Source organism: Thermobia domestica, chromosome 2, assembly GCF_964235325.1.
Source record: "Thermobia domestica chromosome 2, izTheDome1.hap1.1, whole genome shotgun sequence".
In the NCBI taxonomy this organism is placed as follows: domain Eukaryota; kingdom Metazoa; phylum Arthropoda; class Insecta; order Zygentoma; family Lepismatidae; genus Thermobia; species Thermobia domestica.
The window spans coordinates 101,823,615-101,846,138 of NC_137455.1; the positions used below are offsets into that span (position 1 = coordinate 101,823,615).

At 33.9% G+C, this 22,524-nt stretch overlaps 1 protein-coding gene across 1 annotated transcript in view; it reads left to right on the plus strand.

The window, feature by feature from the left end:
• The first annotated feature begins 3,138 nt into the window (after positions 1–3,138).
• Positions 3,139–22,524, plus strand: part of sona (sol narae metalloprotease) — a 386,330-nt gene continuing 366,944 nt past the window's right edge. Inside the window, exon 1 of the mRNA XM_081744386.1 lies at positions 3,139–4,446. The gene's annotated coding sequence lies outside the window, so the exon portion shown is untranslated. The remainder of the gene's footprint in view (positions 4,447–22,524) is intronic.

Genomic DNA, 22,524 nt, shown 5'->3' on the forward strand with positions numbered 1-22,524 from the left:
AATGCATTGGCCGGATTTAGGTTTGATGAGGCCGTAAGCTATTGAAGATAATCGGCCCTTTTATGTGCCCAGCTGTCCTTTGTCAACTGACATATTACGAAGCAGGTTAGCAGGAGGGGCCCCATTACTTACATCATATAGAAGCCACTGTTGCTGTGTGCAAATTTTGTTTTATTTATTTTTATCTTATTTTTCAAAATATACATCTAATTTTCTCCTTTAATTTTTTTTGGGACTCCCAAGAGACTGGAGCCATAAGCTATACCTTGTTTAGCTGATATGTAAATCGAGCACTGCATTGCCTCAACGTTCATACCTTAAAGTATGTGTTGGCCAACAAACAAATTTACCGCCATGTACTTAACAGTTCCGACCTCCGACCTTCAATCGAAATTCTAGTTATTTCGTAGAGTTTACAATGGCAATTGAGTTTATTGGCAAATGTTCAATAAAGTAGCCAATTATAACGTTGCCAGTTGGCTAGTCTACCGTTTCCTACAACTGGGCCCACTGTCTATGCTGTTAGGAGTTTGTTTTACAACATTAATTCCTCCGTGAACCTAGGACAACCTTTCTAATAATGGTCCCATTTTGTAAAATAGACATTTAGATTAAATACGTATCAGATACCAAACAATTTCACATTTATGTTCATGTAAATTTAAAAGAGGATGATAGGAGAACAATATAAAGAAATTCAGAGCTGTTATTAAAAGCTTGCAGAGACATTGGTTTAGAAGTAAATACAGAGAAAACTAAATACATGGAAGTTTGTCGGGATTACAATACGGCAAATGATGGATACGTTAAAATATCAAATGATACTTTTGATAAAGTGGATACTTTCAAATATCTATGATCAATATTAACGGACGAAAACCATATTCACGAAGAAATTAAATGTCGACTAATAACAGGGAATTCGTGTTATTATTCAGTTAAAAATCTCTTATCGTAGTGAATCCTGTCGAGGAATTTGAAGAGTTAAAATATATAAAACGATAATCATGCCTGTTGTTCTGTATGGTTGCGAAACATGGTCGCTGACTCTGAGGGAAGAACTTAGACTAAAAGTATTTAAGAACAAGATCCTGAGACGAATATTCGGATCCAAGAGGAATGGGAATGGGGAATGGCGGAAACTTAATAACGAGGAACCACATAATATATACGGTTTACCAAACATTGTTAGGGGTCATCAAATCTCAGGTGGGCAGGCCATGTAGCCAGGGTGGAAGAAAATAGGAACGCTTTCAAAGTCTTGACTGGAAGACCAATCTGAAAACGACCATTAGGAAGACCTAGGCGCAGACGGGAGGTCAAGATGGATATCGCAGAAATAGAAATACAAAATAGAAACTGGATCCAGTTGGCTAAGGATAGAAGTCAGTGGAGAGCTTTTGTGAACCCGGCATTGAACCTCCGGGTTCCATAGGCCACAGAGTTAGTAGTAGTTAGTTTTGTATTTATTTAATCACGTAAACATATCTCAATCGATACAAAATTATTCTCCTTTAATTCACGTGTATCTCCTACGACAACTAGTGAAAGCATTAACATTTGGAAAGAAGAAAAGGAACTTGTTTCTGCTATTTCTTTGCTCTTTCGTAGTAGTCTATAGTTGTCGTAAAGCACCGTTAATTTCTTTTTATCGTGACAAAGCCTTTGTTAACACCTGATTAAACGTCAAAATTTTCTCTTTCTTGCAAAACATTTTGTCTTTTTAACGCTCAATGAAGCATCAACAGTAAGAAAAAATAGTTATATCGAAAGAAAAAGCCTTACTGGGCAACAGAATACGATGGGCAATGGACCATCATCGTTTCAAAGTAATTCTATTTTTCTGTTGTTTTTTTTTCCTCGCCCTAATACGGTTTACAGTAATTTTCATTAGTAATAGTCATGCCTGCATTAAGCAACAAGTTGTAGATGTACTTTCGTATTATGAACACTTTACCATGACCGAAATCCGAAGCTTAAATTAAATAGCTTTTCTACTTTTTGTTTTATAACCCGCATCTGAAAAAAAAAATCACGAAACAGTAAATCCCAATTCTTCGGCTAACGTTACTTTTGCTGATTTTGTGACAATGTTTATATATATAACTGTGACGTCGTTTTCGTTCTTCTGTACAATGACTGACTATTGCTACACATTTTAACACATCACAGTGGTGTGGTGTTCCGTTATGTCAATGCTGATGCTGGCAACTTTTTTTTCTTTTTCCCTCGGATGCGTACGTTAAAAGGAGTGTAGACGTCACGAAATCACTCCTTCACGAATTTACTTTTACTTTCTTCATGGTTTTTCTCTTCTTTTCCTTTTCCTTCTTCTAGGTATATATATGTGTGTGAAAAGGAATACGGAAAAAAGAAGTACAAGAAGTAGGGAAGAAAAAGGAAAAGTGAATGATCTAAAGAGTGAAAGGGGAGCGAGGAGTGGCGCTTAGTTGGGGCGAAACTATCTGGACCGTACACGCCCAGATCTCTTTGATGGACTCCACCCAAAAAGAAAACATAGATAGTATAGCCAAATAGTAATAATCATGTCAAATTCTTAGTAGTTAACATTCCGTCAAGTGCAGCCCAAACATACATGATTATTTGGTAATACTTTCCTCCAATGTACTCTTAGATGGAGATTTGTCGTAAGGGATTGAAAGGTAACACAGCTAGCAGATGTTCTAATATAAGGTTTATTTGGTACTGAAGCCGTCAGTTTAACACCAGGTGCATCTACTCTTCGACAATGCAAAATCTTCTGTTTGTAGCTTCAGTAAAAGTACTTCATTGTTAGTAGAGGACACCAATAACTGATACGCTTGGACATTGAAGTTGAGGAATCGGTATTTCTAGCTATCTGCATGGGCATTCGGTAGCAAATACCTTCTTCATTTCGCAGTAGCTGAGGAGAGAGCTTTACGTATATTTGCAAGCGACTTCTGAACCGTTCCAACAGTGAAGCCAGAGTGAAGGAGAAAGGAAAAGTTCCAAGAGTTTCACCAGGCTTTAAGTGTTGTCGGATGAGTTCATTCGTTGCCCCACTTAGACGACTGCAAGAAGTAATGTAGGTCATAAAGCAAAGCCGCTGTCGTCGACTAGCTCCACAAGCTAGTTTCCCAGAGGGGGCTGTGTGTATAGTTCAATCTCCGTTTCTCTCTCTCTCTCTCTCAGTCTGATCTCTCTCTTTCTCTCTCTCTAAAAAAAAACTTTTTCCACGCACACATACTCTTGAAGGCGCAAACCTCTCAGTTAGTCCGTGGGCTCCCATCGATAAAGTTGGGAGCAGCTCCTCATCAGGTGCCAAAAACAAAAAAAAGTGCATACAAATTACTAACAATATAATACGGTGTGTGTGTATATATGGATAACGGTGAATGTGCCTACTACTACATCTAAAGCAATTAATCAATCACATATTACAAATAATTCATAACAACAATAATAATTAAAAAAAGTGACTTTTCTTTGAGTGACTGTGTTGGAATATTTTTTCTGCAAAAATATATTGGATTATTTCAATAAAAAGCAAAAATATTATTGGCTTTGCAAAGTTTGGACTCAAATCGAAGTCTCTCGAGTGTGTCTGTGAGTGAAAGAAGCATGAATGTGTTAAGTGTGCGAGTATGAGATAGTGCGTGTGTGTACGTAATTGTATATATGTTTGGATGATTGATTTTTTGAGTGTTTTCCAGATAAAGGAACCAAAATTTTAGCAGAGAAAATTTTCGAAAACAGACACCCAACATCTAAGAAAAAAGGAATTTTTTGCTATGTCCATTCGTATTAACTTCAAACAAAGAGAAAGTGAATTTCAAGTGTTACCTTGCTTGTGAACGTAATACTTCACATACATATGAAGTGTTTCAGGAAAGATACTACAGCAATATCCAAGGCAATACATAAATTCGGGACTAGTTAATGTGTTCAGATTGTGTGTAGTGTTTTTCTTCAATTGTTTCACCCCTCCAAAAAAAATCAACATATAAGTGTGAGGAATTCTTCCAAAGTGATATTTCGAGAAAGATATTGTATATTGCGAGTGTGTGTGATTGTACCTATGTATTTAATATTTTTCTTCCGCCCTCCCGTATGACGTGTCTTTGATCCACCTAAAACAAAGCTGGAACAAAAATCGGTTGTGAATAATGAAAAGAAGAAGATAGCAAAGACCTTTTAAATCATCGAGCACATCTTTTTTTCTTCTTCGATCGGTGGGAAAAACGCGTGATATAGTGTGTTAACAGTACCCCGAAGTCCTTGAGAGGGAAGTTACATCATCGCTTGAAGCTGTAACAGCAAGAACTTATTTTGCAGAAAGAAAACAATTCTACTCCTCTGTACCCTCTGAGCTAACACCCCCATCAACTACACGTTTTATCACTTACTGCACCAGCGGCTAATAACCTGCCGTACAGGATATGCAGAATCTAGTAATTTAAAAAGGTAAGTATGTTATTTAACTTCAAAATATTCGTAATTATACCATAACATGCAAACTTGAAAAGCACTTACATTCTTGTCTATTGCGATTCTAAAGAAGCGAAATAAGTATTTAATATCTTTCTGAATACGCCTTCTTTCGTCACGTTGAAATAAAGCATGTAGGGATTCCAAATTACTTTAATTTACTTATTTTGGGTTATAATTCTTGGAAAACAACAATAAGAAATTAATTCACTGCATAGTTCCAAATTTAAACGAAAGTCTTACGCTAACAAGCTAATTGCGCCATTTTACACGTTTATACCTACGTAATAGACAGTCTTAATGCCAATTCACGACATGCTCTAGCAGAAAATACAGTAGGGCCAACATTGGGAAAATGTAGGCTAGCCAACTACCAACGTTGGTTCTATGTTTTATTTGGTCGCTTTGCCGTAGTCAACCAACTCAACTGCCAACGTAGGCTCAACATGCATTTCATGTAACTCAGGTTTCTAATTTTTCGTGAACGTTGGGCCAATGTATCTTACGATGAGACAAACTGAAATTGAGAATTGGGGATCAAAACGGTTGGACAAACGTTGTGAACTTTTCTAGTTAGGCCAACTTATGCTTTAAACTACGTTGCGGCAACGTAATTCCGACTAACAGTCCATGTAGGACCAACCAAGTGTGCCGCTGGAGCATAAGCCACATTAGCATATCTGCAGAAATCTCTTGTGCAAAATATGGTACTATTTCAATATTCCTCTTCTTTAAAGAACATTGGAAACATTTTAGTTGGTTAACATATGTTTTAAGCTACGTTGAGGCAACGTAATTCTGACAAATAGCCTATGTAGGGCCAACAAAGTATGATGCTGGAGTATAGGCTACATTAGCATATCTGCAGAAACCTCTTGTGCAAAATATAGTACCACTTCAGGACTCCTCTTGTTTAAAGAACAAATAAAGGGTACATTTAATTTATTTGGAACCTTTAATATCAAGCCTTGAAGTTGATGTATCATTCTAAATACATTTTCATTTTTTTAAACATCTGATTGATAGAAATCGTAATGAAAGTAATTTCATTTTTGTTAGCTATATTACACGGCATTACACTTACTGTCTGACACAGATTTAAATGTAAATGGAACCACGCAACATTTACATGAATTTTCAATTCACAGATGTCCTTGAATGCAAAAACCACAATTACCAGATAGAGAAATTGATTAAGAGTGTTGGCTATGGCCAACCCCAGTTTATTTATTTATTTATTTATTTATTTATTTATTTATTTATTTATTTTTTACGATCTTACTGAGTAACTTGAAGATCATAAAGAATATAACATATTTACAAAGTGAGCCAGTTAATATGTGCAAGATGCTGTTAAATAAACTAACTATTTACAGACCTTTTCTTATAGACCTGGTGCCTGTGTGGGCTTTTTTATGACGTCATAAACTACGTGTCCAGGTTTCTGGATTAGAAGTAATGATTTTGAAAACGACTATTAGCTTATTTTATAGCATTTTGCAGATCCTGTCTCGCTCATTTTCTATATTTTTCACACAGATCTTCATTGTCTTTCAGCTGTCCACTAAAATTCCGAACAATAGGAGCAACGTAACGAAGCCCCTTGCGAAAATCTTGTATTCTTTAACAATTAATTTGGAATTTTAGTACGCATCTCAAATGGACTACGTATATGTACTTCCCATTACTAATGGTTGCTAAAAAAATAAACTTTTAGGAGTTCCTCTGAAAATACACTAAAATAAAGATTCTTCAGTAAAGAGGAGATCAATAATTAAGTAAAGAGGGCTGCAATTAAACAATAGTACGTTATTGTTAATAAAGCCACGGTGGCTCACTTCTGGTACGTGAGATCTTTGGTTCGATCCCAACTCACGTCAAGTGAGCTTTGTGGATGGACAAACGCCATGTGCCTAGGTTTTCTAGGGAATTATCTCGTTTACTCCTTCTTTGGTTATTTTACTATTGCCAACCATCTCATGATTGCCGTCTTACTTAGCTTCGGTGCATAGAGTACAGAAACTGATCTCACAACTTCAACCAACATGATTTTTAATAAGAAATGCTTCATTGGTATCTATTGTAGATGACTTAAATATTAAATATTGACGGGCTAAATAAATAATATTATTACAGACTGATCTTTTGCTTTTTGCATTCAGTTTAAGTCGTCAAAATCGTCAGACTTTCTTTTATTCCATTCATTTGAGTTATTATGCACATTAGCGTTGATATAGATTGACAGAACCATTAGAAAGACGTTGTGAGCTGTGGACTATTGGGACCTGTGGAGGGCGCAAAACTACGTATATATTATATATTTTTATGGCAAAATTCATTTTCAAATGCGTTTCCGGTTGCCTCAAGTAGTAAAATAAAATCTCTGTTAAAATAGATTTTGATCATTTACATGACTACTTGCATACACTGTATTATATACGAAATAACATAATTCATTTAGCATATAAAAATAGCTATAAAGGAAAAGGAATATTTCTATCTATTAAACCCTAAACGCAGAATTTAAATATCAAGAAACTATACGCACCATTCGTTTTGGAAACAGGCGCTACACAAAAGATTATTCAAAGAAGGCGAGAAATTTCTCATTGTACTCCTTTTCTAAAGTATAGCTAAATTTTGGCAATTTCTTTCAGTGCTAATTCATCCTCTAAAATATCTAATACTGGAGGTATTTGTGATATAATGTCCTAATATAGAATATATTCCGAATTCATTTGTACAAATAGAAAGTGAAATTTCAGATCGGGGTGGTAATACGATTTCATGATCTATAACTTTCTAGAGATTGTAAGCAGGAATTTGGTATGGGAGAGTAAATGGGACCAGTTAAGTGGAACATTCTTCTCAGTTATTACCCAATGAACAAGTAATATATTTGTGCTGAATTTCCAATTGAATATTTTAGCAAACCTTTAGAATATTTGTTTCTTCTGTACTGTACAACTCAATGAATTCAAGTTCCATAAAGTGGGGCATAATTAGGCAAAATTCTAAAGTAGGTTTTCACTTTCATTGTTTAAAACTATGAATATGCAACTGATTATACAATACACACGTACACAAAATACTACTAATGTCACAAAGATTTGAAGCACTGTTGTGCATAACGTAAAATACTCTTCTTTACGTTTTTTTTTTTTTGCGCTGAATTAAAATTGCACATCTGGATAAAACAAAGAAGTAACGTGTTAATCAATTAAAACAATCACTTATACGGAGGACACTATGAAGTAAGAAAAAATCAGCAACGAGCATTTTTTTCTTTCCAAATTTCACTGCGGTGGCTCAGTAGTAGCGCGTTCACCTCTGGTGCATGGAGACCTTGGTTCGATTCCAGCTCGTGCCAAGTGAGCTTTGTGGTGTTTAAACACCGTGTGTATGAATTTTCTCGGGATACTTCCGTTTCCTTTCACTTCCTTAATTTCACCATTTCATTCATTTCTCATTATCACCGTCCTTTAACCTAGCCAGCATAACCATGGGACGTAAAACTTAAAGATTCCATTTCATTTTTTTTCAAATTTCAATCGATACGTCCATTCCTCATATTAAAACAGTAAAAGTTAGCAGCAAACTTTACGGGTGAATGAAAATTAAACTTTAGAAGGGACACTTCTAATCTTTTATGACCATTATTTGACATAATTTGTGAGGAGAAGAAAATTTACGAGTAACCGTCAACCAACCCTCTTAGCGAATTTTCTATAATAGTAGTACTAAAAACAATATATTTTGTGTTACATAATTCTATATTGACCTTACTAACATATTATGAATGAATTGATAATGTACATAACAGTATTCTCTACCTTAGCTAAAAAATATTTTATTGTATTTATATTCAAGTAAAATCTACTAGTCACTCCGCGTCTAAAATATTGACACCAAGAATTTTATCTGTAATTTTTCTTTCTGTTTTATTTTTTTTCTTTTCTTATTAAATGTACCGTGCACCTTAGCATTGTAGAAATTACAAATTCACGAGAAAGGTTTAAGAAAATGAAATTAAATTAAATCCACAATATTATTATAGAATAACAAAAAAAATGTATAAAGATAAGACATCTCATTAAGCTAGCAAATTGATATCTTCAGCATCATAGGTATTCTGCCATTATTGTCAGGTCACTTGCAGCAACTGAGAAGCTTTCATGCTCCACGGTCCCCGTTAACCTCTTCGTCTTCAAGTACAATTTTTCTATATTGATATCGTCCGTCAATTGTAACATCCTTCGCCCTCTCCTTTTCTTTCCTGCCACCATATCTTCTAGCACATCCCGCATGATATAGTTCCTTCTTCGCTAATGTCTCAATCACTTTCTCTCCCTCTTCTGAATAATATCTAAAACTGTTGTTTTCACTCTCATTCATTTCCAACACCCTCTCACATTAGTTTTACGCTAATTCTCTCTGTTCTTTTCTATATTCACATTTCGAAAGCTTGCAATCGTTTTTCATCATTTTTGTGCACTCTCCATATTTCCGCTTCGTACAGTACAATACTTCATACATATAGCATTTTATGAGTCTTTTTTCTCAACTCTTTATTCAAGGTCCCACAAAAAACGGAATTTGCTTCTACCTAAGGGGCTTCTTTCACCCTTGATATGGTGAGTGTAAATTCTCTTGCGTATTTTTCGAGAAAATCGAAAACAAGAATTTTATATAAATCTAATACTTAATAGTGTGTGATAATAAAGATACCTATTGAGTTGATGCTTAAGTATATCTTCATCAAGTATATATATAATGATACTAACAAGACGGCACTACCAGTGCCGTGTCGTGTAAAATCAGCGCCCGGAGCGAGAGTATACGACGGCTATCTCGGACATATGAGTGAGGTCAAGAGACCAGACAATTTTCAAAAATAAACCCTGCTTTTCCTTGATTTTTTTATTACTTTTTCCTTCCATTTTATATATATCTTTTCATTTTCCCGAATTTTGGGCCCCCTTACTTCGGTGTTCGGGACCGTCGCCCCACTCGACCCCCTCACGGCACGGCACTACACAGTAAGGATAATGAAATTCAGCCCAAAATTGACCAAATTTTAAATTTTAGTTTTTGCCTAGCTATAATATTACGCAAAGATGAAGCATAAATCCATCGATAGAGGATAAGAAGCTGACCAAATTGACGTACTTAACTTAAATTTCCATTCGTAATTTTTGAAAAAGAACGAAATTTTATGGCGCTAGAAAGTACAGACTTCGTTCTCAGTAATGATTAATAATTTTTACTTTGCTGGAACAGACTATTTATTCACATTCTGTATATGTAAAAATAAATAAATAAATAAATAAATAAATAAATAAATAAATAAAAAGTTAACTATTAAATTGTATCTACCATAATCCGTTATTTGGACTACTCCTAATTGTGACAATACATACTTTTTAAGAATGACACATACGTACATACTACATATAGTCTAGAAAGTTTCGTTTAACAAGTCACGGTTACACCAACAACAGATAGAAATGGCGTGTCATAACTATAAGTAAATTGTGTTGAAATAATTATTGGAATGAGAAAGATAAGAAAACACAAAATGGATCCCGAGAAACACATAGATAAAAATGATATCCAACCACAAACTCACTTGGCCTTAAATTAAACAAAGGGCCTTTCATGCTAGAGGAACGCGCTTCACCACTGAACCACCACTAGATCCCTAGACGGACCATAAGAAATATTAAAAAATATACACGTACAGCGGAAGATATACTTTTAGTTCCGAATCAGAAACTAAAGTGTAATATTAATGCCCCATTGGGTGAAAGTATGTTACTTTTCAGCCTTTTTCTAGAGCAACAATAATCATAACCTATATTCTTCAACATTCAGAGCCTTTCATTTGGATTAAATAACATATTTGATTCGTATAAAGCGTTGTTGTGTGACGTTTCCATGTCCTTCTGGCTTTCTGTTACACCGTATAAGTTTACAGTTACAAGGCTGTGTATCGGCGATTAAAAATAATTTGAAGAAAAAAATTGCTGCAGCAAAGATAAAGAAATATGTTGTAAAAATGTCATAATTAGTTAAGTAAACTGATCAATGCGGTAAGATACGTATAGAGAGGCCCAGAATAGAGACCCAAGTAGTTAGCATAGTCGGGATCTTCAGTTTTGGTAATTTTGGCAAAAACAAATTTTATTATTTTTTTATTTACGTATTTAACGTATTTTGACTTAGAAAATAGACAAGCAGACTACAACTAAAGTTAGCAAGTACCAACTATTCTCCTGTTTTATACATTATTATTATTATTATTATTATTATTATTTACTCTTGTAAGTACCAACGAACTTTTTTTTCTTTTACAAAGGAACAAATAACCTCTCTATAGTTCAGAGGCTGCATTATTTCTACCTTTATATGTAGCACAGAGAACCAGTTAAAAGCTGTTCTGTTGTGTACTTTCTTTATAACTGGAAATGCCTATTTCGTCCCCTAGCCGGAACCCTCTCTGAAATTGGAGCCCTAGATAGCTGCCTAGTTTGCGTATGCTCGAGTTTCCTCCAGCTTATAGAACCTCTATCTTAACTTATGTAACCACATTAATTTGATCATAATGTACAAAATATGAACTTTTTTTTTTTATAAAGCACGAAAATGTGTTGATACAAAACATGTGTATGTTAATGGGTTTCGACACTTTTCTATGTAAATACACAGTATTTGATGTTTCGTTTTATTCCACAAATTAACCCATTTATGTAACTCTTCAGAGATATATTTCACTATAATTATCCCAAATTAATATTCCATTGAAGATAGTACCATAAATAAAATACTATTGTAGACAGGAAGATAGATACAAATATTAAAAGACGCACATTCCACTTCTGTTTCTGATTTGTTATAATAAAATTGACCTACTGTATAATGCAATTTATTTTCTTCTTGACTTAAAAAAAAAAATAAATATTTCAGTTTCACCTCACATGTATATTCCTTGTAGGCTAAAGAAGACGGATGATTTATTTAAGTGGATAATCATGAAAGGAATTCATAATATGTGAATGTGGAGGGAAAGGGAGAACACCGCGGAAACATCTGGACACGATGGCCTGGAATCGAACTAGCGACCTCACCAGAAGTGAGAGATCCACCACTGAAGCACTGTGCCTCCTCCTGCTTGTATAAAGGATGAATTTTGATTCAATGCTGCACCACTGATAGTTTCCACTTATGTGAATTGTCGCATATTTTATTTCAGTATATGTGCTTGTAGTTTACCTTGGTTTCCACTTTTTCATGCTTGCAGTGTACCATGGTTGGAATTTTCCATTTTCCCTTGGTTTCTCGTTATATGACTTACTTACATTATCATTAAAACAATGACTTGCAGATATCATCCATTTTCTTTAGCCTACAGAACTCGGAATGTTACGTAATGCACTATATTAATATTATTGCAGCTCGGAAGTGATGTTTTTACTTTCAAATATTGATTTTAAAAATCATGTATATTACATTCTAATCTGTCTTCTGTCAAGGTCCTGGCTTTTTGATACTATAAGGAATGAGACTATTTATCAATCAGTAAAATATTAGTTGACATATGTAAATCAATAAATGTGCAATGAAGTCTTAATTACTCACTCCTTGCATAATGGTACTCCTAATTCTAATTTTCAACCTATTCTTCCACTTACAAGAATGATTTTTCGTGATGAAACACTAGGAGAGATAGAGCTCTTCGAACAGAAAAAGATACGTAATCCGAGATGGGATATTACTTTAAGGACACCTTTTCAAGGCGAGATAATCTCAGTTCTTGTCTGGAAAACAACCCTACTTCCCTCCAGTTTTACATATACTGCAGTTTTCAACAACAAGGCAAAGAAACTGATCTTCCTACTGCATCTCTTTTGATTTAGTCGTCCCACGTACCTCCGATACGATAAGCAAGTTGAAACTTGCCTTTGGACAGAATTTTGTACAAGACAAGACATTTATAATGCATAGAATTTACAATGCAATTATGGCTATTGTCTGTAGTCATTATTGTTCACATTATAAACCCATCACATTTAGATACTAAGTGCTTAATAAATTCAATGGCTGGTATGGTCTTATTATTATATTTCTTGAAATAAAGATCGTTTAATGTAGTTTTTGCAATTTCTTTCGAGCACCGAGGCTATATGAGAAACGGATCTATGATTTGGTATGTGATTAAACCTAATGCGTATCTCCACTATCCAGGGTTGTACCCGAAACTATGCATACAGAAATCGCCATTTTATTAACTTTACCACTCGAAGGCTGCATAAAATACGGACTGATATCCTAAGAGGAAAACAAAGATTGATAATTATAAAATATTTATAATTTCGTATTACCTTGTTAAATGACGTGCGCAATGATATTATCGTTAATGCATCTACTTACCAACTGCATAGCCTGAGTTAAATGAGAGGATTTATGCTACCGTTCTAAACTAACCTAAATGTGGTTTAGTGGTTTACTCAGCCTATGTCAAGTGGATGCCTGGGATAAACCTAGAGTATAGAAGAAGCCAGAGAGTACTTGTGACCAAACCACAGTCTCACCAAGACAAGGATATGAAAGTGTGAATCCGTAACTATACACCCTCTATGGGTCACACCTAGTTTGTCTTGAATGTACACCTGTTTACCTTTTTCCCATACTGTAAAATCAGACTAAACACAACACACAAGTGTTACTTTTTAGTGAAGGGGTGGAAAAATTGATCTCCATGGAAAAGTTGATCTCCAGTAATTATATAAGACGTGACCAACTCCCAAGTAGACAGGAGTGGAAGCCTGATCTCAGCGACTAATATCGGTCATTTTCAATCATTTTCATATATCTCCCCTAAGTTACATCGTCAAAGTGAAATGGTAAAAATGTATTATTCCTAGAAGTAACAGTCCTATTAGCGACAGGAACTGTTATCTGTCCTATGAGCGACCGATTTACATTGAAATGATGGAAGATGATATGATTCCCTCTCGTAAAACATGTTTGCCTCTGGCGTTATTAGCGCCCGAACAACCTCACTATGAAAAATGTACGTGCCAGTGATATTATTCGTCAAATATAATTTCCTTCTACTGTGAATCCAAATAAAACATTTCTTAATTTTGAGTTAGATTTGATATGAAACATATCAAATAACTTATACAGACAACAGGGATATTTCCATGAAAAATATGTGTAATTAATTATTGAAAATCCAATTGTAATATTCCCTTTCTTCAAAAGATCTGCTTTCTGTACTTAATTTAGTTCAAATCTAATTACTCAGTAAGCAAAGGTATATATATTTCATTTTGGAAAGCTTAAACGCGTAACAGTTTGACCAATTATCTACTTTTTAGACTTCCTTAAACTCTGTGAATAAAATAACATTTCAATAATAAAATGCAGCTTTTGAGATCCCTTCCATCTGATATTCCGAACCAATTCCAACAGTTACAATGTAGTGCACTCTAAACAATCCAAAAGGTAAACAAACTCTTTAAATTACCCCTTGCCTGTTGTAAGCTACCAAAACGTAAACTAATTGCTTATCGCCTTCTCCTTTATTTTGAGTGTACATGAAAGCTTGTAGTATAGCAACCTGATATAATGCCTTATAGCTAGATGAACTATTAAGTCCTGCGAGAGATTAATGAATCGGGACTCATAGGCCAGTTAAAGATCGAATCGGTCGCTCATAGGACAGTTAACAGTTCCTGTCGCACATACGACTGTCGCAAGTAGAACGACACCGGTAAAAATCATCCCAGATTCAAACGTGGTCTATGTTGAAAATTTGATCGAGATCGGTCGGGTGGTTCAAAAGTTATTAAATCCCATAGTCACTTTCATATATATATATATATATATATATATATATATATATATATATATATATATATATATATATATATATATGGATAGATAGATATATAGATAGATAGTTTCCGTATCAGCTGTATCACTTAATATTTAGAGAACTGACCACATTCATCTTTCTTTTATACAGGGCAATTGATAAAAGTGACCTACAGAAATATTGTCAACTTCTTCTGAATCACTTGATATAAAATTGCAATAGGGCTCGTATGACCACCGTTGATTCTAAGTAATAATGCTAGATTCCCATCTTGTTATAAAGTAATTCACTAAATGGTTAGCGTGGCCGTGTAATTTTTGAGTATGTAGGTATGGAGTTCGATTCCAAGTGAGGATACATTGTTTCGGATCTCACACTAAATTAAAGACCCAAACTTCGATGTAGCCTCAGAGAATGAAAATTTAATGAAACAAAAGCAGAAAATACATTTAATAAATTTTATTACTTCGAATATTTTAACCTTGTGATTTGTACTTGAAGGCTTCAAGCGCGCAAACATCTGTAAAAATTAAGAAAACTGTGAAAGTTTACGTTATTAGAATCAATGAAAGAAAATATTTTTAGTTGGTCAGTAACACTGTAGATTGTTTGTATCATATATATATGTTGAAAGTGTTGTCACTAGATACGCACAATATATTTATCCTGAAAGAATTGTTAAAAACAAGAATCTTAGCAAAAAAAGAAGAAAAACTACTTAAAAGAAGAATGACATATTCTTTAAGAAAGAAAAAGAACTGTACAATGTAATGCCATTCAGTCGTGAACAGTTATTTTACAAAAGTGAATATAAAAACAATTCTCGCTTTCACCCATGGTTTTATTGCATATATAAACTTACAATGATAGCAAAATGAGCTACTAATTATATTAATAAGATTAAGAAAGAATGTATTCACAGTTTATATAATAATTAAATTTTTATATTAAAAATATTTTCAAAACATTTCCAAGATTCGGTTTAAAATAATACAGTGTTTCAATTTAAGCTATATTCTTTCTAAAGCAAGAATTTGATTTATTTTCAAAACTTATTTTTTTTAAAAAAATGTTTCTTTTCTTTTTTGCTCTTTGTGAGTATGTTTTGTTATGACAGTAACTTCCCTCCAATAGAAATGTCGTACAAGTACTTTTACGAAACAACTTTCTCTTTGCATGACCACTCACAAGATGTCTGGTCTGGCTTACTCGCTTATAGCTAGCTGGTTCAGTTTTACTTTGCTTTCTATATATCCTTCGGTTCTTCTCCCTCTTAAAATCCCATTAAAGCAAATCACGTTTGCTTTATGTTAAAAGGAAATTTCAATGATGGGATGGATAAGTAACACTTTTTTTTTTTCAGTTTATGTTAACACAGAACGTATTTCTGGGCACCAATGTCACGTTAATTTGCGAAGCTAATAAGTTTTTCTATCGGAGGTAAAAAAAAAAAAAAAGAATCTTTCATTGATTTTTAATTAATCTTTCTTATTATAAACACGAACCCAACTATAATGATCCATAACTCGCGAACCAAATACCTGCACACCATATTTCACATATTATGTACTGAACTCATCAAAGTTTGCCTTCATGCTAAGTTTAGCCAAGATCGCATAATGTATTTTTGTTGTGAATAGCAACTAGGTTTTTTTTTAAAAAAAAGAAAATTTAACAAAATTGAAATCCGAGCTTTGACAGCCCAAAACTCGGGAACAGATTATAATAGTTTATATGCTTACTATACTCTTCTAACTCCAAGTTAAGTGTGGTCAAGATTTGGTGAGTTTAACTAAAATGAAGTGAAATGAAATCTTTAGGTTCTATGTCCCGCGCTTACGCGGCCTTCAGAAAAAATGTTTCGGGGAGGGCACACTCAGTATTCGAAGGGACATATATTATTTTCACACGGTAGTATTCTACTTACTATTATATTATAAATGTATTATTTTGGTCTCCTCTGGGGGACACTCTCAGAGCTCCGGAGGGGCAGTGCCCCTCAAAAACATGTCTGAAAGAAACACTGATGCCGGCTAGGCAAAAGGAGACGATGATGATGAGAAATCATTGAAATGGTGGAATGAAGAAAGTGGGAGGAAACGGGACAACCCTACGCACGGTGTTTGTCCACCACAAAATTTACTTGGTGCGAGCTGGGATCGAACCGATTACCCAATGCACCAGACGTAAACGATCTACCACTGAACCACCGCAGCCCCATGAGTTTAATTAATCACTTCAGATAAAACGTCCAGTGCTTATAAATCCGAAATGGCTGAGAATAAAAAGATGAAACAAAAACTGAGATAGGAAAATGTTATAGGGCGCATCACATGGTGTTGTTGTGGTGACCCACAGGGCCCTCCTTCAAGGGGGCCCAGGGGTCAACTTCAAATTTTCAAATAGGAACATGTATTGAATCATACTTCATTCAATAGTACTTGAAAAACGAAACAACTTTTGTAGGAAACAATTTTCGATTTGGGCCACCGTTTTTAAATGGCCGCAAAAAAGTCAGATAAAACGTCCAGTGCTTATAAATCCGAAATGGCTAAGAATAAAAAGATGAAACAAAAACTGAGATAGGAAAATGTCATAGGGTACATCATATGGTGTTGTCGTGGTGACCAACAGGGCCATCCTTCAAGGGGGCCCAGGGGCCAACTTCAAATTTTCAAATAGGAACACGTATTGAATCATACCTCATTCAATAGTACTTGAAAAACGAAACAACTTTTGTAGGAAACAATTTTCGATCTGGGCCACCATTTTCAAAATGGCCGCAAAAAGTGTCCTGTATCAGATAAAACGTCCAGTGCTTATAGGCCTAAATCAGAAACGGCTGAGAATAGAGAGATGAAAAAAAAAACTGAGATAGAAACGATGATAAAGCATATCAAGTGTTGTTGTTATGGTGACTCTCAGGAAACTCCGTGAAGGGGGCGCAGGTGTCAACTTCAAACTGATACAGGACTTTTTGCGGCCATTTTGAAAATGGTGCCCCAAATCGAAAATTGTTTCCTACAAAAGTTGTTTCGTATTTCAAGGACTATTGAATGAGGTATGATTCAATACATGTTCCCATTTGAAAATTTGAAGTTGGCCCCTGGGCCCCCTTGAAGGAGGGCCCAGTGGGTCACCACGACAACACCATATGATGTACCCTATGACATTTTCCTATCTTAGTTTTTGTTTCATCTTTTTATTCTTAGCCATTTCGAATTTATAAGCACTGGACGTTTTATCTGATATAGGACCCACTTTTTGCGGCCATTTAAAAACGGTGGCCCAAATCGAAAATTGTTTCCTACAAAAGTTGTTTCATTTCTCAAGTACTATTGAATGAAGTATAATTCAATACATGTTCCTATTTGAAAATTTGAAGTTGGCGCCTGGGCCCCCTTGAAGGAGGGCCCTGTGGGTCACCACGACAACACCATGTGATGCGCCCTATAACATTTTCCTATCTCAGTTTTTGTTTCATCTTTTTATTCTCAGCCGTTTCGGATTTATAAGCACTGGACGTTTTATCTGAAACACCCTGTACGAGACCGCATGTATGTACGCATATATGTACGAGACCGCATATATGTACGAGACCGCATATATGTACGAGACCGCATTCATACTACCCTTGTAATCTTTTTTTTCAACTTTTTTAACAAAAATCAAATTTATGATGAACAATACTGCGTTACAAGCTAAGAATGTTCCATAAAAGACATATGCATCGAAATAACTATGACAATTTTCAGCATTTCAAAATTAATAACACTTTGTATTTTCTTTTTATTATTATTGTTGCATTTTACTGGTACTGTATATTTATGGAAGTTATAGATCTACTACGACCAGTTTCAGTATTGAGTTAACATAGTTTTGAAGTCTACCGTAGTTTCACAATGTAAAATGAAACATACTTGTTTAGACTCCGGAACTATGCTGTGCATAAATATGGAAAATCTGATACTCTAAAACAGCTATGTTTGTTTCTTTATCTGTCGACAGATATCAGAGCAGAAGCAGTAAGAGATAGCGAGAAATGGAATTTTGATAGCGTCTCTAGAATAAGTTCCGTCTCTGATCATATACCTACATTACAACTGAAAGTTATAGATCTACTACAACTAGTTTCAGTATTGAGTTAACATAGTTTTGAAGTCTACCGTAGTTCCACAATGTAAAATGAAACATGCTTGTCTAGACTCCGGAACTATGCTGTGCATAAATATGGGAAATCTGATACTCTACAATAGCTATATTTGTTTCTTTATCTGTCGAGAGATATCAGAGCAGAAGCGGTAAGAGATAGCGAGAAATGGAATTTTGATAGCGTCTCTAGAATAAGTTCCGTCTCTGATCATATACCTACATTACAACTGAAAGTTATAGTTCTACTAGAACTAGTTTCAGTATTGAGTTAATATAGTTTTGAAGTCTACCGTAGTTTCACAATGTAAAATGAAACATACTTGTTTAGACTCCGGAACTATGCTGTGCATAAGTATTGGAAATCTGATACTCTAAAACAGCTATGTTTGTTTCTTTATCTGTCGACAGATATCAGAGCAGAAGCGGTAAGAGATAGCGAGAAATGGAATTTTGATAGCGTCTCTAGAATAAGTTCCGTCTCTGATCATATACCTACATTACAACTGAAAGTTATAGATCTACTACAACTAGTTTCAGTATTGAGTTAACATAGTTTTGAAGTCTACCGTTGTTCCACAATGTAAAATGAAACATGCTTGTCTAGACTCCGTAACTACGCTGTGCATAAGTATGGGAAATCTGATACTCTAAAACAGCTATGTTTGTTTCTTTATCTGTCAAGAGATATCAGAGCAGAAGCGGTAAGAGATAGCCAGAAATGGAATTTTGATAGCGTTCCTAGAATAAGTTCCGCCTCTGATCATATTCCTACATTACAACTGAAAGTTATAGTTCTACTACAACTAGTTTCAGTATTGAGTTAACATAGTTTTGAAGTCTGTAGTAGTTTTCGATATGAAGCAAAACTCGTTAAAAGTTATGAGCTGTATCGTTCATATTGCCCGAGAAGAAATAAATGTAATGCGAGCTCCAATTTTGGTACATTTCCTCTTCAGGATAAGTATTTTTGTGCACGAGAGTTTTGTGGGCTCTCATAAAATAAAAAACACTATGTAACACTAGAGACTTAAATTTCTCCTTTTTGACCATATTTTTTTACGTGTTATATAAATATACAAGTATAACGTGTATTATCGTAAACGTTGTTACTTCCTTATCTTCGGATTTTTATAGATTCTTCATGTAGAATTATTGTATAGAACGCTGCATTATTGTATAGAATACTAGAACTATGGCTCTGATATCAATCTAGAGCTCCTCTGTGGCTAAGCGGTTAGCGTACGCGCCTTTCGGTTCGATTCCTGAGGGGAGCTCATGTGGTTCGGATTCCACGTTAATCAGTAGGTCCACGTCTCATATAGCCTCGCTGTTAAAAGGAAGTTAAAAAATCAATCATTATCAATCTTTACATCACATATAATCAGAGTGCAAAGTTCTGGAGAGAAGGAGGAGCCTAATAAGTTACTGGAGGGTGGATAAACTGACATTATTTTCAGATGTTTCCGTATTATTTAAAGTAATTCATATGTAATCAACGGACGAACTAGTGGTATAATAATATTATTTTTGTACTATATACAATCATCTGTAACATATGCTAACTACATCCCTAATTTCACACAGTTTTAATAATTATAGACATTCAATTATGTAAACCCTCTATGTCGAAACATTTCATTTCGACGATGACTTTTTTCCATTTTACACTTTTAAATTCCCCTCACTTCAACTGTGATTATTTCGAATTCTGCATACAGAGATACAAGAAAAACTTAAATTTAAGCCTCTGTTAATCAGGTTAAAATCATTACGTTGTTTACTGAGTGGAGTTTATATGCGCCCCAGCACAAAAACCATGCTTTTTTTTTTTTTTTGTAAAGTAGATAATTAATTATTGAAGAAATATTTAAATGATACTTCCATTGAACAGACAAAGTCTAAATATGCAAAAAATGTAAAGTATCTGTATTTTAAACTTAATAAAGTTTAAATAGTATATAACGCATAACTTTTCCTCAAACAAACAGAAAAACAGATAAAAGAGACCATCTATATCATTATATATTTTGTATCTTACATGTTTGTTCATGGAAATTGTATAATACGTCTAATACTTGCAAAAAAAAAAAAAAAGTATGAGATGATTAACCATCTAGTTCATTTTCTTAAAGCATCTCTACAAACTGAAGTGTACATGCATCGCGCTCTAATCAACTTTAAATTTCTACAAAACAACTTAATGTGTAGAATTGCTTTCTTCGTAGATATGCTTAATAAAAATAAATAATAGAAGTCAAGGAATACCATTCCTGAACAAATATTCTTACTTAAGTTCCTAGGATGCGTAAACCCTAATTGGTAAACGAAAGGTTAAATGTCTTACAATCACCTCACAAAGAAATAATTTGCACGATGTAACACTGTAAACTTATAGATAGAAGAATTAACTACTTCAAAAATAGAAAATCTTGACATACTTACCCGTTAAATAAAATAAATTTAACTTAATCAAAGAAGGATTTAAAGAATAATATTGAATGAAATTTTGTACTGTGAGCACCCTACTATTCATTTGCAAGAAAGTTCAATTACCATATAAACTAACATTACATATTAGGCTATATTATTTCCCTTTCCTTCATACGTATATTAAGGTCATAGACCGAGATTATAACATAATTCTTTTATTAATATTATTAGTAGTTTCACTTTTTTTTTTAAAAAAAATCTTAATTTACTGTACTTGTCATTGAAAAAATCCCATTGAACTTGACTTGAAATCTCTCGGTAAAAATTATTTTCATAATTAGAGTGATAAAAACGTCAATCTAGATGTACAAAGGATAAAAAAATTCACATTATGGAATAATATAAACAAACATAAATTACAACATATCTTGAAAGCATAATAATTGTATTATTATTATTATTATTATTAGTAGTAGTAGTAGTAGTAAAGACTTGAAGAGCAGTATATTTCAAGGTATTTTTGACTCGAGATACCTAATTCTGTTATATTTATAACTCAATGTGAGGTCGAAAATGTATTATTTGATACAATTAAATCGGGCACCTGTATATTATTATTCATTTTCAATAAGAACACCATACTTTTCTACAGACGAACTTAAAGATATAGTTAGTTAAAAATATAATAGTTAAAATATAGATATAGAAGTGATCATAATAGTTCCACGCTACGAGGGGTCCACGAAAGTTGTGATATAATAACATTTAAACCATTTTTATTATTTGGAATGTGCTTTGTAATTACATGCATATCGTTAAACATTGATAAATCTTCTTTATGGGGTACATACAATTACTTTATTACTTAATATGTTTTAAACTATGAATTATGTAATACTACGAGCTCTGACTTGGGTGAACTCTTGTTGCTCATGAGACTCCTTTTCGTGGGGTATATTTCTTAAAATTAGAACTTTTTATGTAGTCTTTGTTCTTTTGTATCACGTTTTATACAAGTTTAACAAAGAACTAGTAAGTCATTTCTGGACAAAAAAAAAAAAAAAAAAAAGAATCGTGTTATATAAGAAGTGTTTGAGTGGTTAATGTGTCTATTTTGTCAAGGCACAATACGGGTTCGACCCACTGATTTGAAATGTGTGGTTCCTATTCTACGTAAATTATCGGCCCAATTCTCAATTCTCAAATAGGCTCAGGTTTAATAAAAGGCTGTTAAATTCTAACCTAAGAAGTTTGCAGGAATTTTAGTATGTAGGGCGTGGGCGGATACTTGAGGTCTTTACAGACAGCATGGTTAGAATTTTATGTGTGTGCATTTGTGAATATTTTGACCGATTTTTCCACCTCTCTGTCGTTCTTCATTCGATTTTCCTTGTATAAAAAACATATATAACATACTAAATATCGTGTTTGATTTATGAAACTCATCATATATATATATATATATATATATATATATATATATATATATATATATATATATATATATATATATATATATTATCAAACCTGGTATGATGGTAGGCCTTGATAATCTTAGTACGGATATGAAAAATTAATATGGCGTACAG